The sequence below is a fragment of the Rhinopithecus roxellana genome, chromosome 12, assembly GCF_007565055.1.
Source record: "Rhinopithecus roxellana isolate Shanxi Qingling chromosome 12, ASM756505v1, whole genome shotgun sequence".
Lineage (NCBI taxonomy): Eukaryota > Metazoa > Chordata > Mammalia > Primates > Cercopithecidae > Rhinopithecus > Rhinopithecus roxellana.
The window spans coordinates 16,690,993-16,708,713 of NC_044560.1; the positions used below are offsets into that span (position 1 = coordinate 16,690,993).

At 56.3% G+C, this 17,721-nt stretch overlaps 1 protein-coding gene across 7 annotated transcripts in view; it reads right to left on the reverse strand.

Annotated features, from left to right (window-relative positions):
- Nucleotides 1-10,601, reverse strand: part of AHDC1 (AT-hook DNA binding motif containing 1) — a 71,667-nt gene extending 61,066 nt beyond the window's left edge. For 5 of the 7 annotated variants that reach the window (XM_030912784.1, XM_030912783.1, XM_030912781.1 and 2 more), the window contains exons 1-2: nucleotides 10,146-10,342; nucleotides 9,816-9,913 (exon numbers count right to left, since the gene is read on the reverse strand). The gene's annotated coding sequence lies outside the window, so the exon portion shown is untranslated. Of the gene's footprint in view, nucleotides 1-9,815; nucleotides 9,914-10,145; nucleotides 10,343-10,577 lie in introns of those variants that run through there. The other 2 variants (XM_030912782.1, XM_030912779.1) reach the window with 2 other exon arrangements.
- Between the last annotated feature and the right edge of the window lie 7,120 nt (nucleotides 10,602-17,721).

A 17,721-nucleotide genomic window follows, 5' to 3' on the forward strand; every position in this document is an offset into this window, starting at 1 on the left:
GCTCCGAACCCCTCCCTATCTCACCAATTCCTGCTACCCTCCAGGGTGGGCAGACAGCTGGACTAAGCCAGTGCCTGCGGCTCCCCAGGGCACAAGAGGCAGGCAGGAGATCGATTCACTGAATTTTTTAAGGCCCTAATGGAGCCTGCATCCCAGGACTTGCTGGACTGGGACACAGGCGATGTCTTGGGGACCCTTCCCACAGCACTGCCATTGCCTCCTCTTTTGGGTCTTGGGGGTCAGTGGAGCCCTTCTGTGAGCCTTCCCTCAGCAAGAGAGGAGGCACGAGGGACCCCTAGGAAAGAGAAGGGATTTGGGGGCTGTGAGCAATACCCAGAGCCCCCCTATCTCCCCAGTCCTAATGCAGGCAGAAGCAGCTCAGCCTCTAAATCACTCCCCTCATGCTGCCCTCTGAGGCGGATTCTGTGCATCTGTAATTAGGGGGTGGAACAGATGGTGGAGATTCCGTTTAAAATCATGCATCTAGTAAAGTAACCTTCACTGTCGGAACTGACTCCCAGGGAGACCAAGCCCCGCAGCCTGGATTTGGTGGTAGGGGGTAGTGTCAATCCAGCACCTTCCCCATCCCTCTCCCTGAAGCCCCAGGCCCCATGTCCCTCTCAGGTGAGCCAAGGGGTTGGGGGAGGGGGCAGTGATTTGGCAAGCACTTGAAAAAGTGTAGGCTGGGGGCAACTCCCCCTGCCCCCCTCTCCCACATACATGCCAGAGCCAGGGCAGGGCTGGGTACTGAGAGTTTCCTGGCTGAAAGACCAGGGTGACCAGGTGCCAACGGGCTCTGCCCCCACCCCAAAGGGGCCCCAAACCTTCAAGCCCAGGCCAGGGTGCCCAGAGCACAGGGTCTTGGGTGGGGCAGCTTTGAACCAGATGTCCAGCCTCACTGTCCAGGAATGAAGAGCCTGGGGCGGTGAAGGGGTGGAGATGCCTCCCCAGGCAGAGGAGGCTCTGGGAAGAGGGGGAGGCCTGGGCAGCAGAGAGAGAGAGAGAGCACACAAGAGTGAGCAATGTGTGTGACAGGCTGAGGCTGTCTAGGGGAACAAGGTGGGGGAGAGGGTGTGCTGGAATGTGCCAACGGTGGGAGTGAGGGTTGCAGAAGAATTAGGCGGGGTATGTGACAGGGTGCCGTGGGGTGCAGGCAGAGCACAGAATGGGTGCAGGGTTGTGACTCGCTGAGGCTGTATGTCTTTGTGTATAGGTGTGGTATCGGGGTGTTTGGAGAGGTGTAGGGGTGTCCCCGGGCCCTTAGGTGGCTGAGGAAAGTACTGGAGCTGAGACCGTCTGGGGAGTGGTGGGGCCGGGCCTTTAGGACTGCCTGTCGAGGAGGTGCTGGGATCCAGGGGGCAGTGTGCGCATGTGCACGTGCAAGCTTCGGGAGGTATTAGAAGATTCAGGGCCTGATCTGTTAGAGATATACTATAACTGAAGCCATGTCTCTGTGTGTTTGAGGCAAATGTTGTGGCTACAGAGGGTGTTCTTGTTTGAGTGGGTGTTTGAAGCAGTGAGTGTATGTGTGTTGTAGGGGAAGGTTGTATGTTTGGAAAGGTATAGGAGACGATATCAGTGTTTGGGGAAGTGCTGAGCTATAGTTGGGAGAAATGGTGGGGGCTGTGGGCAGAGTGTGTGTGTCTGGGGAGGTGTCAGGGCTTTGAGGGTGTGAGTCACTGGGAAGGTAGCAGGGCTGTAGCTGGGTCCTGGGTGTATCTGGCAAAGTGTTGGGGTTGGATAGGCGGTTGATATGCTGAGGGTGCGGTAGCTCTGTGTGTGTGTGTGTGTGTGTGTGTGTGTGTGCGTGTGTGTGCGTGTGTGTGTGTGTGTTGGGGTGTTTAGGGATGTATTGGGGGATCATAAAAATCTGGGTTTTAAGTACTAGGGCTGTGAACATGTGCCTGGAAAGGTGTTGTGGTGGGTGGAGGATGCACTGTGGTTTTGGGGAGGAGCTGGGGAGTGTCTCTGGAAAGGTTATTGGGATTTTAACTGGGTACCTGCAAGGGTCTGGGGAGGTGTTAGAGACCTGAGGTCCCTCTGTACGTGGGAAGGGAAGAATGGGATCTCTGATATCAGAGATGTGCCACGGGCTATGGTCCATGCGTGGGCAGGTATGAGGGCTGTAACCGGGTTCCTGGTGTTGGGGAGGTGTTGCAGGTGTGTGGGTAATCATGTGGTGGTTGTGTGTTTGGGGGTGTGTGCATGTGAGGTAGCTGGATGTCGGGGGGTGTCTATATGTAGAGTGTGTGTGGAAGTGTGTGGGCTGGGTGTTGTAGGTGGATCAGTTGTGTTTTAGAGGTGTTAGAGCTGTGAGTGTGTATACGGGGCAGTCGTCTATTTAGAAGGTGTTGGGAGCTGTAATTGAGTCCCTGTGCCCCAGAGAGGTGATGGAGCTGCAGGGTGTGTGTGTGTGTTAGGGGGGATGCCCCTCTGGGAGAATGAAGGGCAGCGTCCTGGCCTTCACTCCGGGGCCTAACTGGGGGCTACCCGCTAGAACCCCTATGGTATGGGGTGCCTGTGCGGGGGTGTTGAGACAGGCAGTCCATCTGTCTCAGCCTGTGCCCAGGCCCAAGGAGCAGAGCTGCCTCCTCGCTCCGGGGGCAGCAGCAGATCTGAGCCCACCCATCTGCCTTCAGATGGTCGAGGCAGGAGCCTCCACAAAGCTGCCTGGAGGGCATCACTGTGTTTGAAGAGACACAGGCTGGGGGTGGGGGAACTGCACAGCAAACAGTCCTCACAGAGGCTCCTTTAAAAACCACTGACGCCAGGAGAGAGGAAGAGGGAGGACAGGGGTGGGTATGTCTGTCCTTGTGCATCTGTGTGGGTCAGTGCCCAACTTCCAGGCCAGGGGCCCCTTCCCACATGCTTGTGCTGGATGTTCCTGTTCAGGTAGCACTCAGGCCTTAGCAAACACCACTCCAATCTAGGCAATAGGCTCCCAGCCTCACACCTGAACTACACCCTCATATCTGCACAGTCCCTACACTCACATGCACTCATACACCTTCCCACATGCATGCCTGCCACTGCACCCTCACAGTGCAGTTTGCCCCATGCCTTTAAACCTTCGTCTATGTACCCCCATCACACATACCCCACCCTGCAAAACCCACAGTTACACACACCCATCTTACACACACACCTATCACATAAATGTGCATCCACACATACATACCTGACAAGTCACTCTCACACATACACCCACACACTCCACACACCTTGGAGCTCCCTGTCACACCCATATCTTATCTCCCATACACCCAGTCTCTCTCACACTCCATGATGACACTCGCCATCCCTTCTACCTGCACATGCAAGCACATGTTTATACACACATGCCTCACCACCTTTGAGACAGCTCCCCACTACCCAACCCACTGGGCATTTCTCGGTGTCCAGGCCAGGCCCTGAAGCTTCCCAGAAGGGCTCTCACCAACTGAGAGGACCTTCTGCCTCCCCACCCTGCCAGCTGGGTCAGAGTATGGTGGGGGAGGGGGCGGGTGGCAGGGGCAGGTTCTCTGTGCTCTGGTGTGACTGCCACTGTATGTGTGAGGGTGTGATAACATGTCCTGAGACCCATGACAGGGCCTGTGAGTCAACACCCGTATGGGGAAGGAAGCACAGGTGCGTGTTCACCAGTTATGTTCGTGAGACGTAGAATGAGTGTGCGGGTAGAGATTTACATGTCACAAATGTGTGTGTGTGAGAAAGTGTGTGTGTGAGTGTGTGTGTGTGTGTGAGAGAGAGAGACAGAGAGAGACGCAGGGCCTGTGTAGACAGGTGTGGCCATGGGGGCTGCATTTATACAAGGGACATCCCCCAGGTGAGTGTGAGGGGGTGTTTCCCAAGACAGGAGAGGTGCACATCTGCAACTGGTGGAGGGGTCAGGGCTGCAGGCCTCTCAGCAACCCCTCCCCTACGAAAAGAGGAGCAGGGAGCAAGGGGCTCTGGGCGGCTTCTCTCTCTTGCTCTCCCTGACCTCTTTAGCAGCTGGAAGCTGAGCTGGGGGTGGAAGGAATGGAGACTTGGCTGGCCTGGGGGTTTGGGGAGGGAAGAGGGAGAAAACACCTTCCAGATTCTCATCAAATCCCTGTTTGTGGTTTGTAGCCTCCAGTCTCTCCTCCCTCCCTTTCCCTCCCTCTCTCTCTCTGTCTGTCTGGGTTTCCCCCTTTCTTTATCTCTTCCTGTCTCTCAGCCTCCCCATCTCTCTCCTTCTCAATCTCAGTCACCCTGTCTCCCTTCTTGTCTCTAAGTCTCTGTCTTCCATTTTTCTGCCTCCTCCTCTCTCTGCCAGCACCTCTGTCTGTCCGTCTCTCCCTGTCCCAGTCCATCTGTCCGTCTCTCTCCGTCTGTCTGTGTGTGGGTGTCTCTGTCCATCTGTTCCACCACCCATCTGTCTGGCTGTCTGTGTTAGTCCTTCCAAGGGTGCCCACTCGCTCCCCAAGGCACCCTCCCCCAGGTCAGCAAGGCCTCTCCTGGCTCAGGGGGTGGGGAGGGGGTGCAGAGCTGCAGCTTCTGGAAGCTTCAGTAGCAGCTGGGCTGAATTGGGAGTTCGGGGCCAGCCAGCTGCAGAAACGGCCCCTCCCTTGGGCTCCCAGGCCAAGGACCCCAGAGCAGAAGAGGAGAGAAAACAGGGCCTCATTGCATTTGGGTTTGTATGTGTGGTGGAGGGGGGCTGGAGGGGGGCTGGAAGGGGGCTGGAGGGAGGCAGAGCCTCACTTTACTCTCACTTCACCATTGCCCCTGGAGCCAGGCCCTGCAGGAGAGGGATCCTCGATGCCCACCTTCCTCATCCCCTGGCCAATGGAAGAGATGTTGGGATCCAGGAGGGAGGGGCCAGGAGAGGCCAGGCCTTGGGGGAAGGAGGGGCTGGGAGCCAGGGCTTCCTGTCAGCTGGGCTGGAGGGGGGCTCCTTCCCTACTCGTTTCCAGGCAGTCCCTGGGGACCCCTCCTGCTCTGGTCCCAGTTCCAGGCACGAGGGGTTGTTCTTGCCAACTGCACTGGGGCCATTCCCACCTCCATCAACCCATAGGGACATGGGGGGATCAAACCAGTGTCACCCCCACAACAGTGGAGGCTGGCTGTGGCCATGTAGTGACCCTGGCCCTGTCTAGGCACTGGCCATCCTGAGTCTAGCACCTCACACATACATATATACAGTGCATCCCAGTACGCACCGCCTGCCCACGCCCCCCAACACCAGTACCCACCGTCATGACATGAACGCAGAGACCAGTACCCTACCTTGCACCGGTGACAGCGCCCCCGTCACAAAGCCAGCAGCTTCAGACAGCATCCCTCAACATTCTTCCTGGCTACTCTATCCCTGTCCCCCACTCCCTCTCCAATAGCTCACAGTCCAAATCCCACAATGGATGGGGAAACTGAGGCCCAAGAGGAAGGGATGGGAGGACACAGTCATCCCTCCTGAGACCCAAGGATAGGATCATAAATGAGGAAAGAAAAAAGAGATGCTGCAGGGGCAGAATCAGGCTCCTTCCTGACCTACCACGGGCAAAGTCCGTATTGGCTGCACCCTCCACACAGCCCTTCCACTGGGCCAGGGCCAGGGCCAGGGGCTGGCTCCCTCCCTCTCAAGCTCTCCTTGCCCCTGGTTGGGCCCCCTCCCTCTCCCCCGTTCTGAGCAGCCCTCCCTGCCCTCTCCCTCCCAGCTCTGGCTCTCTCATCCTCAGCTCTTGGAAGCCTGACTCACTGTTTCCCCTCCTCTCTCCCCTCCCTCCCTCTCTCTCCCGGCAGCAGCGGCGCCTCCCCCTCCCCTGGGGGGGCTCTGGCCACAAGGGTGCCCGCCTGCTTCTCTCCCCAGGTTCCAGCCCCCTCCGCTCCCAGGAGGCCCCCTGCAGCTGTTCTAATTCTCTAACTACAGTGAGGTGGAGTGCAAACAGCCCAGATCCCAGCCTGGCCTTGCCAAAGGTATCTGTGACCCCCATGCTGGGCAAGTGGCTCCTCTCCCTAGACTTGGCTTTCTCTTATCAAACAAGTGGGGGGCGTCCAACTGGATGATGCTCTTGGCAACTCTGGGACCCTAATGTTTCCCACTTTTATAACCTGGGTGTCTTCTGGCACAGAGCACCTGACAACCTGTAGTGTGCAGTACCTGCCACAGGCCACGCCCCCCCCAGGTCCCAGTAAAAGCTCAGCTGTGTTCCAGGCATTTGGGGAGGGCAGAGGGGAGATGCTACCCTGGGACTAGAAGCATTTGTCGAAAACCCTGGAATCCCTCTGTCTCCTCATTTCCCTCCTCCTGTGAGAGTCTCTCTCTCTCCCCGACCCCCACCTGTCCCCCTCCCTCTTCCCAAACATCTGCTTGTCTCTCCTCCAAAAACAACCCCAGAATCTGAACCTGGGTGAGAGGCCCTCAGTGCTGCCTCTTCTCTGGCTCCAGGGTGGGGAGTGGTATATTCCCAGGCCTCCTTGGTCCCCGGCCCCCACCTCCAGGGGCTGTAATCCCAGCTCTTCTTGCCTGTTTTCTCTTTCACTCTCATCACTGGCTTTGGTCTCCATCTTTCTCTCTCTTCACCATGCATGTGGCTGTGGGTCTCTCCTCCCCATGCCCCCACCCCCTCCCTGTGGGGGGGCCCATCTGCTGGCATTAGCAACAATGTTACCCTTGCTTCCTCCCATAGTCCCCAGCTCCACTCCATCCTGGCTTCCGCCTCCCCACTCTGTCCCAAAAGACCCAGGGGACCCAGAGACAGAGCTGGGCTCCATCCCATAATAGTGAGTCTGCTTGACCTCACCAAGCCAGACCAGAAGGGCCTGGGCATCTGGTACGCAGGCATGGCACCCCCTGGTCTTGGGTGGCTGGCATGAGACACAGAGCTCTGTGTTCTACAAACCAAAAAAAAAAAAAAAATTGAAGTTGACCTGGGGGTGGGACAGAGAGGGGAAGGGGGAAATGAGGGAGATCAGGTTTGCCTGGAGGAAGCCCCTGTCCAATGGGGAACAGAAGCATAGAGGAGGGAGTGGTTCAAAGTCAGTGCTCCAGGCTGATTGGAGAACAACAATGTCCCTCTGGGGCTCTGTCAGTCCAGAACAGCTCCCCCTACCCAAATGTCTTCTGCCAGGGGCAGTCTGCCCCTCAGGCCTCCAGCGCAACCATAGCAATCAGGTGGAGACCCCATCTTTTAATCTTCTGAGTCCAAGTCCAACTTCCCTACTGTACACCTCCACTTAGCTCAGCAGGGGGTTCCAGAAGCCTCCCAGCCCAGATCTAAGTACATGCAGTGGGGGTTAACAAAGCCCCCCAGCTCCCAAACCCCTTCCCCAAAGGCCCCATCAAGGGCTGGGGAGCAATGCAAAATAACCCCAGAATCCTCATGCATTGAAACTGAGAAGCTATGCTGTCCATTTACAGCGCCTGAGGGTGGTAGGGGCTCCCTGCCCCCACGACCCTGTTCCAGACCCCCCAGCCCAGCAACAATAATAAACAGCTAGCTCTTTTTCTTTATGACACCAAATTTCTCCAAGCCCAACAGCTCCTTCCATCACTACCTCAGCCATAGATCACATTAAAAACTCACAGAGGGCAACTTAAACACATCACATTTGTTTCTCTCTATATTATTTCAAAAGTAACGGCATTAAAAATGGATTTTACTACAGAAAATAAATATCAGCACGTGGGCCGGGAGCCCAGATGGAGGAGAGAGCCCACCAGGGGAATGTCCCTGAGGGCTTGGGCAGTTAGGCACTGACCAGACTAGAAAGGCCGGGCTACACCTTGGGCTGTGGGGGATTCCTGGGGAGGGGGCAATGCCTGCCCACCTGGGCATCTGCCCCAAAGCCGGATGAAGAAGGACAAGTCACTGGTTTGGGCTGGTGGCCACTGGTCCCCCAAAGCTCATGCCCTCACTGGTCTTTGCAACCCCTGAAGAGTGAGAGCTCTGGGGCCAGAAGTTCACCAGTCTCTGGGGATTACTCCAACTATTGACACAGCAGGAGAAAAAAATGAATTCAACTTACTATCCAGTTTGATTTTCCATTACTATAAAAATAAATATACATCTGCTCAAAGGAGGGAGATGGCAAGCAGCATGCACATGCCACCTGGGGGGTCCCCCCACAACCCAGCCTGCCTGCACCCCCCTACGCCAGGCTGGGGGACAGACAGACTGGTAATCTTTCACTTACAGTCCCAGCTCACACAGTCACACACACCGGGCCACACGGAACAGGAACAAGCCAACAATAGAAACACCCCAAATGCCCCTGGCAGGACTCTGCCCAGGCCCGGGCACATGCCACCGCCCAGCCGGCGGCGACAGCAGCAGCGGACAAAATGTGGCCACCCTGACCCGGAGGCAAAGCTTGTCCTCACACCCTGAGCTCTGCCCAGGGAGCTGGGGCCAAGTCCCGCCTGACACCAACTGGTCCGGCGGGAAACGCCTGCCCAGCCAGACAGGCACAGGCCCCCCAAGGGTCCCTCCTTGTGCTCAGGGACCAGGCTGGTGCAGTCCGGCCCTGCCTCCCAGGGTGACGCCTGGGCCCAAATTCAGCTGGCCCTGCCAGTCAGGCACTGGTGCAGAACCGAGGGCACCAGGCTCAGCCCCTCCCAGCCCAGCCCCAGGGCCCCCAAGCTGGGAGGGAGTGGAGACTCCCCACCCCTCCACATCTGGCCCTGGCCCCCAGGGTCTGCGGTAGAGAATTCCCGCCCCCGCTTCTCTCTCTCCCTCCTCCCGCTCTGTGCCCGCTGCCCGCCTCAGGGACAGCCCCAGCTCCCGCCTCCGGCCAGCAAGGCCCACATCCTTCCTCCCTCAGCTGGCCCCTTCGCCTGGCAGGAGGCTGGGGGGTCAGGCTGCTGGGGAACCCCCCCAAGCTCCCATCAGTCCTCATCCCCAGCCCCCAAACTCTGGGTTGCTGTCCCTTTTCCTGTAGAACAGGAAACAAGGTTATTTCCTAGACTCAGAGCCAGCCCCCTGCCCCTCTGGCTCTGCCCGGGGACCCAGACCCAGCAGGGGAAGGCGCCCTCAACCAGCAAGCAGAGATTCAGCAATTCACCCCAGCTCCCTGCCTAGGGGGCTGACAGCTGTCACTCAGCACCCCACCCCCTGGGGAAGAGGGGGCCGATTCAATCAGAGCCCCAGAGGAAACGCATTGATAGGCGATTATTTATTTATTTATGCAAAAGTGAGCCGACTTTGTTCGCCAGGTAACCGGGCACGCGGCCCAACCCCTTCAGCCCTAGCCGCCCCCAAATCCCTCCTCCGCCCCACACCCCCTCCGGGTCATTAGGTCCCCGCCCCTCAACTCCCCGAGAGCCAGTGGATCCTAGGGATTTGGGGGTTGGAGGGGAGGGGCTCCTCCCTCCGCAGTCTCCCCTTTTCCCAGCGCCGATCCTAAAATCCAGCCTTGTTCTCCGCTCCCACGGTCCCCCCTTCATTCCCCCCCCCACATTCTCAGCAAGCTGGAGAGCAAATTGCAGTTTTAAATCCAAAGGCGGAGGGAGGGGGAAGGAGGAGGGGGCGCGCGGCAGCGCTGGGCGCGCACCTCGCCCCCGAGCCGGGGGAGCCGCGGGGCGGCCAGGAAACCCGAGAACCCCCCCTCCCCGCCCCCCCCTCCCCGTCCACCTCCCCCTCCCCCTTCCCGGCGCTGCCTGCCAGGCTTCGAGCCGAGCCCAGCCGAGCCGCGGGCCCCGGTGGAAACAAAGACCGATCGCACCGCGGGCACCGCAGCCACCGGGTCCAGCGGACCGGACCGGGGGACGCGGGCCCCCCCCACCGTGCGCTGCACAAAAGAGCCCGGCCGGCCGGTCCCCAGAGGGGGTCTGGGGCTGGGGAGGAGGCGCCACTCACCGGAGTGCTGGGCTGCCGGCTCCGTGGGTCCGAGCCAGGCGAGGGGTTTTAGGGGGCGTCTGTCTTCCGGCGGTGGCAGCGACGCGGGCGCCCGGCTGCTGAGGAGAGGAGTCGTGGAGGAGCCCTGAGCCGCCCGCCGTCGCTGACAGCATGGCTCGCGCCTCGGCTCACATTCTCCGCCGCTAACTCCGCTGGACACGGCCCCCCGCTCCCGCGGCGCCCCCCCACCTCGATCACTCCTTCGCTCTCTCTGCGCTCCCCTCGCCCTCCCGCCGCGCACACACTCTCCCAGCCCTGGACACCCCCGCCCCCACCCCCCCAATTGCAAACCTGGGAGGGAACGCGCCCCGCGTAGTCCTCCTGCTCCTCCTCCTCCGCCCTCCTCCCTCCCGCTCTCTCTGGCTGTCTGTCTGTCTCTCAGACTGTCTCTATTTCTCGCTCTCTCTGCCTTTCTCTGCTCTCCAAGCTGGGTGGGAAAAGGAAATGAGGACAGAAAGCAGACGCTGGCTTTGGGTGGTGGTAGCTGGATTCCCTCTCTCCCTCCCTCCCCCTCCTCCCCTCCCTCCTCCTGCCTTCTGCTCTCTCCGCTGCGAGCGGGGCTGAGCGCAGCCTGGCGGGTGGCTCGCTCTGCCCGCCCGCCCGCCTGTCTGTCTGTCTGGTCCGCCTCGCTCGCTCCCTCCCTCCGTCTCTCGCCCTCGCCCTGCCTGCCTGCCTCTCTCCGTCTCCGCCGCCGCCGCCGATGCCTCTGCGAGCTCGCCTTACCTTCGCCGCTCACCATCCGGAACCCTAGGGGGGAGCGCGCGCGCGGCACGCCGGGACTTGTAGTCCCCGCCCCGGCCGCTCCGCGCGCGGGGAGGGCGGGGCCGCGCCGGCTGCTCCGACGGCGCGGCCGGGAGCCCCGGGGACCCCTCGCCTGAGGCGCGTCTGGCTGGGGCGCGTCCTCGTTTACCAACGGGCGCAGATCCTCCCCAAGAGTTACAAATGGTCCCCGTGTTCCTTGTCTCCACCGGGGGGCTCTGGATCGAGCGGAGGTTGCGAGTGGGAGTGAAGGGGCGGGGTCTGAGAGTGGAATGGGAGTGGAATAGGGAACCAGGGGATTAGCCAAAGGGGCTGCGACTTTCTGGGGCGTCCCAGTTAAATGGGAGGAGGAGAGGACGGAGGAGAGGACCGGCTATCTCAATCTGGGGACGTTATCCTTTTCTGAAAAGGTTTCTTATTGAGTAAAGTGCAAGTATTTATGGCGGGAGGCCTGCTGGGGCGGGGCAGCGGGGGAGACCCAGCCAGCGCTGCCTCCTCACTCGGTGACCCCTCCTCTCAAACTCCGAGCTCTGGGTTTCGCCCTTGCAACCCAGTTTTCCTACATGTCCAAGGGCGGCGAGGGCTCAGAAGTCTTGGATAATCCACAGATAGAACACACACACCCTTTTCCGAATTCTGCTGAGCATTTGCGTTGTGTCAGGAAGCAGGATTCAGATTGAACGGTGCTGACCTCCTGCCGCGGCCGGGGGCTGGGCTCAGCACTTTCACCTACCTCCTCTTCAGGTCACATCTGTTCTCCAGCCCCTGGCTCCTGGGCCCCCTGCCTAGCCTATCCCACAGATGGGAATGTGCGCTGCTAAGGGCCTTGTTACCGCCCCCAGAGATGGCTGAACTGCTGTGGTAAAATTGTGCTGTTATTTCCATTTTAGAGATGGGGACACTGAGGCCCAGGTTCTCCTGGTTAGCAAGTGGTTGAGCCCAGCTGGGTTTGAACCAGGGTCTGACTAACTCCAAACCCCACAAGCTTAACCCCTGGGCTATGGCAAGCAGTTGTGATTCCTTCCATTTCTGTAACTGACCTTCTTTCCCTGTGTCTGTGTGTCCTTTCTTGGCACTTCAACAAATGTTAACTGAGGTATGCAGGGCTTGCAGGGGACTCGGAGATGAATAATGCATAGTGGCTGTCCTGTCCTGTGTCCTAGGTGTCTACCAATGCCGGCCCTGACTGGCCCTGCGGCAGTCCCACCTCATTGGACCACCTCATCTGTGTGTCTGATGTTCCACACTCTGTGTCTGCTGGCCTTGTCTATCTTGCTCCAGGTCTGAAGTTCCTAGAGCAGTGCCTTTGTCTCTGGCTTCCCTGTTTCTGACTCTTCCTTTGGCCTTGCAGGGTGATGGCCAGTGTGTGACAAAGGCAGCTGGTGACATTTTGCCAACTGCAGCTCCCTGGTCACTATCTTCCCCACACCTCCACTCCTTCCAAGCTCCTTCTCTATGGCAGTCCAGTGCCCCCAGAGGACAAAAGATGGGATCTGGGGAGCACTCTCTATTGACCCTTGGCAGAGGGTGTGTGCAGCAGTAATAGGAGAGGTCTAGGGCTCTAAACGGGACACTATTGATTTGGCATCGTGGGACTGCCATGACCGGCTGGAGAGACCGTCATCTCGGAGCAGCTTCTCCTTGCAGACAAGTTAGACCTTGGGTTCGAAGATTTATTCATTGAATGGGAAATATAAGGTCGGATACTCATAAAAGTGTGGCTAAAGTCATTAGAAATTCTGCAGCTCCAAATCCTGGGCCTGAAGTGATCGCAAATAGATGAGGCTTTGGCACCTTGCCCTAGCTGGCCCCCTATAGGACAGACAGACTTTGGCGTTGGGGAGGGTGAAAGAGACCCAGGTTCCTCCTCCTTTCTCTCCCTTCCCCCATTACCCATTAGATTCTGCCCCTGGACATGAAGACTCTACTCAGTTTGAATCAAGTTTTAGGAGGGAGTTGGGTGGGATAATATAGGATGGTTTCTGGGGTGTGGAGAGCCCCAGTAGGCTGGGATGAAGGGGAGTTTGGGAAAAGCGTGGGAGGGGGAGGTTAAGTAATGAGATGCAGAGGGCAAGATTGGTAGGGCCCATGGCTTCTATGAGTTAGAGGGAAATAGAAATTAGGTAGGGTTTCCCAAGCATGCCCCTCCCACCCCAGGCTACTTAAGCGTCCCCTCCCCTGTGAGGGTGAATTCCGTTAGCCCTTAAAGTGTTGATCATCACTGGAAACCAAGCATTGCAGAGTCTACCTGTTATGTGGGGGCTGGTCTTTTTCGTGGAACCTCTCCAAATTGTGTTGAGTTGTTGAGTTGGGGGGGGGGGTCTCCCCAAGCTCAAGCTGTCTTCCCATGGGCTGCTGCTGCCACCTAGTGTCTAATCTCCATGTCTGCTTCAGCAGTTCGCAAGCAGGAGGGAAAGGAGGCTTGAGACAGAGGACACAGGTTCTGGAAGCGCCTGAATCATCCCTCTCTGGGCTCAGCTCCCTCCAGCCGCTTTTGTTTCAGTGTAAGCAGAAGGTGGTGTAGCTAGACCCTAGAAAATAAAGATGAGAGTCTGGAGATAAAGTTATGGAGCCTTGGGTTTGAGAGGCCATGTGGAGTAGGAGCCAGACAGGCCTGGTCCTGATCTTGATTTTACTTGTATGTCCTCAGTCTGTGTGAGTCTCAGTTTTCCTGTGTGTAAAATAGAAGCAGAGCTGTTGAGAAGATTAACTGAGCACATAGATGTAAAAGGACTGTGAAAACTGGCAAGGGCATGGTAAGAGAGATGATGAGTCACACTAATAATGACAATAACTGACAGGTCCCAGCAGCCTGGAGCCAGGCCCCCGGGCCTCATGGAAAGGGCAGGATAGGGTAGGGACTAGCATGGCCCTCCCTGAATATGGAAGTTCTGGGGCTGGCCCTACTCCTGGGGCTGCCTCAGGGGAGGTGTGGACTGCTAGAGGGTGGTTCAGCCCAGTATGAAGAAGGGGAGACAGAGGCCTAGAGAGGTTGCGGGCCTATCCTAAGCTATTGAGCTGCAGATCCAGGAACAAGAGGCCTATTGGACTAGAGCCATTATGGCCCTGGTTTTCCCCTTCTTTGGATGGGAACAACTCAAAGCTGGAGCCCAAGAGACCATGCAAGCAGGAAGCCTCCCTCATTGTGGTACAGTGGGGACTAAGGCCCCCAGGCCCTGTTAGCCCTCCTCCTGGGCCAGCCTCTTTCCCCTCCCCCGTGCAAGTCCTCCCACATTCCTCTAGGCCACAGGAAACCCCAGCTGCAGCCCAGACTTCAAACAGCTCCTCCCTCTGGGGCAGGGGGTGTGGGAGGAGAGGCCAGAGGCCAGAGGGCAAAGGTCAGCTTTGTTCCTGCCGGAGGTGGTAAGGGACCTGGGGGAGACAGAGAGGGAGCAGGGTCAGGCCCTTGACAGCCACGCTGAGTGTGTGTGAATTCCTGTGGCCATCAGGGTTGTGTAGTTCCCGCTGTGCGCCTGTGTCTGGGGGATAACTGTGTGTCCTCGGTTTGCTTTCGCTTGCGGGCCTGACTTCTGTGTCTGAGTGTGAAGCAGTACATGTTTGTCTGTGGGCACTCAGCCTGGGATCCCACTGACATGTCTGTAGGTGCCATAACTTGTATCGCTATGTCTGGTTCATTGGCGCGGTCAAAGCTACATATCCTTATATGAAGGTGACCTGGTATGGTTCTTTGTGTCCAAGGGTGTGTCCCTCTTCTGCCTCTTCCCCTCCCATCTTTCCTCCCCATTGTCACCAAAGGATTCCTTCTGAAAAATGAATCTGGCTGGGCACGGTGGCTCACACCTGTGATCCCAGCAGTTTGGGAGGCCAAGGCGGGCAGATCACTTGAGGTCAGGCGTTTGAGACAACCCTGGCCAATATGGCAAAACCCCGTCTCTATTAAAAATACAAAAATAAGCCGGATGTGGTGGCTCCCGCCTGTAGTCCCAGCTACTTGGGAGGCTGAGTCAGGAGAATCACTTGAAGCCGGGAGGCGGAGGTTGCAGTGAGCTGAGATGGTACCACTGCACTCCAGCCTGAGCAACAGAGTGAAACTCCGTCTAAAAAAAAAAAAAAAAAAGTGAATCTGACCTTGCTACTACCCTGCTCAAAACCCTTCAGTGGCTCCCCATTGCCCAAGGCTTAGGATCCCAGCTCAAGTGTGTGGCAGACAAGACCCATGCCTGCCTTTGCCTTCTTCATCTTTAGCCACTAACCCCTCTGAAATTTCACACTCCTAGCACACCTACCTAATTGTAACTCCCTGAGCAGTCTCATTTCTTGCCTTTGAGCTCACTTAATTCTGTCCAGTCTGGAATGCCCTTTTGTTGCTTCTTTCTTTACCAAGCAAATTCTTACTCTTACTCTTACTCTTGTTTCTCGTGAATCAACACCTCCTCTGAGAAGCCTCCCAGACTTCCCCCAGCCCAGTTGAGTTAGGACTCTCCCCTGTTCTCCCACATAGCTTTATTGTCATTTTCTGCCTGCATCTGTCGCATTAGCACCCATCACCATGAAACTGTGACCTCTTTGAGAGCAGGAACTGTGCCATACCTCCTGTCCTGTGGTGGGAAGTTTTTGAAAAGACCTGGTTCTCTCATCCCAGGGGAAAGTTTCTTGCAGTTTTGGATGTAGTACTCAGAGTCACCACTAGAGAGAGTGTGAGCATCACTGCAGGACCATCCAGGCTGTGTGTGTGTGTGTGTGTGTGTGTGTGTGTCTTCGATACTGTACCTGGAAGACAACTACTGGAGTGGAGAGAGGATCCACTCAGCTCAGTCCTGGAGCAGTGGGATCCAGATTAGATTCCATTCCCCACAATGAGTCCTGGGTCCCCCAGATTTCTTCTTTCTTTTCCCCACAACTCAGAGCCCATACCCCTTGGTTTTCCCCCTCCTACTTCTTGCCTCTGACTCTCCGTCCCTCTTCTTCCATGCCTCATCTTCACCCTCAGCCCTCCCATGCCTAATTATTGGCACTTGCCTAGGCTGAATGGGCCTTACTCTACCATACCTCTGGGCCTTTGCACATGCTGTTCCCTCTGCTGGAGATGACCTCACCCTCTGGCTGCTTCATCAAGCAGATTTTTATTTCACAGACTCCAAGAAATCCCCCAGACTTGGCTCCCAGACTGACCTTGCCCCTAAGTGTTGTCATTGTTTACTGTTCTGCCTCCTAGACAGGACCAGCCTACAGGAGACATCAGTAGATGTGTGTGAAATTAATAAATGACTTAGTACTTTTACGAGTACAATCCTCAGCATGTATGGAGCTACCCCTGAGCCCTGTGTGCACCAGGCCCTTCCTGGTCCTGACTCTGGGTCCATATGACACTTTCCCAGGCTGCTCCTTCAAATAAAGAAATATGACCCGGGGAACACATGAGACTTTGAGTTCAAATCCTGGCTCTACCATCCGCCTGTATGACCTTGAGCCAGTGTTGTAGCCTCTCAGAGTCTTGTTTCCTCTTTTGTAAAATGGGGATAATCACACATCTGTGCTGCCTTGTGGTGAAGATCAAATTAGACGATGCATGCGAAATACCCAGCATTAGTCAATTAGGTGTCCTCTTCCCCCACCATGAACTTGGAAATAAAATTGCCCTCTGAGTCTTAAACAGTAAAATCCACGCATCACGGAGGAGAAGAGCCAGGTGGGGGAGTGAATGAGGCGAGAGATGGTTTTGTAAACGACTGAAGAGTTTTGTGAACGGTGCAAACCGCAATCAAGGTGACCCGCCTGTAATCTCAGGGAGGCAGGGCGAGGATGTGATTGAAATTGAGAAAGCAGAAGCCTAATCAATTGCATTGTGCTCTATCTGAAGGGAACAGAAGGCAGCACAGAAAATGGGGTGCAAGGGAGAATTCATCTAGCTGTTTCAGAGGGAGAGACAAGGAAGGCACCAGTAGACACAGGGATTCCAGGCTCAGGAGGCCCTGGTCTCTACTGAGGACCAGTGAGGGGCCTGGTGAACTCCGGGTGGTTCACTGCCCTGCTGGGCTTTCGTTGAAACCAAACAGGCATCCGGGTACCAGACAGAGCCCTGTAGGGCGGACAAGAATATTCTGGTCCCTGAAAAAGGCTATGGAGACTGAGAGCACTGATTTTGGAGTCAAAAGACTTGGTGTAAGCCCCTGCTCTGCCACTTCTGTCCTGCTGATTCACTTCACTATGCCTCAGTTTCCTCATTAGCAACATGAAGATACAACAAACTCCTCCTCATAGGGATCTGCGAGGATAAAATGGCAGCATGCATGCACTTAGCAGGATGCCTGGCACAGAGTCAACAATTTGCAAATGGTAGTGACAAAGAGAATTAACATGTATTGATCATTTGATTACTATTTCAGAGATGAAGAAATCGAGGCTTGGAGAGGTGAAAAATTTACACTAAATCACACAGCTAGTGAGTGGTGGAGGCAGGATTCACACCAGGCACTACAGCTCCAGAGCCATGCTCTTCTCTGCTTATTTCATGGCAGGTAGAATCACTGACCTCTGGCTTATACATCAGGCTCTTGTGAGTTTGGTCAACCAGAAACTGTAGCCCTTGGGAAGCCTTGGCCCCTGAGACTTTTTCTGTAGAGCTAAGTCTCCCACCCCTATGACAACCCCTCTGAGCAGCCATTTGGCTTCTCTCCATCTTATTGCTCTCATTCAGCAACCCCCAGCACAGGGCAGGACACAGGGAATTCTCAATCTGCATTGATCGTCTTATCTTTCTTTCCTTTAGGTCACCCAGCATAGGAGGATTTCCAGGGAATCTTCCCACCAATAACTAGAGGAGGAAGGATCATACACACACACACACACACATACACACACACACACAACACACCCCACAGATGCTCTCTTCTCAAAGCCTAGAGGCAATGAAGTCTAGTGAAAAGACTATGAGCTTTGGTGTAAGATCTAGGTTCAAATCCTAGCTCTGTCACATACAGCTGCATGCCCTTGGTACATCATGTAACCCCTGAGCCTCAGTTTTTTCACCTACAAATGGGACTAATCACAGAACCAGGCTCAGGACTGGATTAAAATGAAAAGATAGCTGTAAATACATCTGACATTCAGAGGACACTTAATAAATGAGTTATTATTATTACAGTTT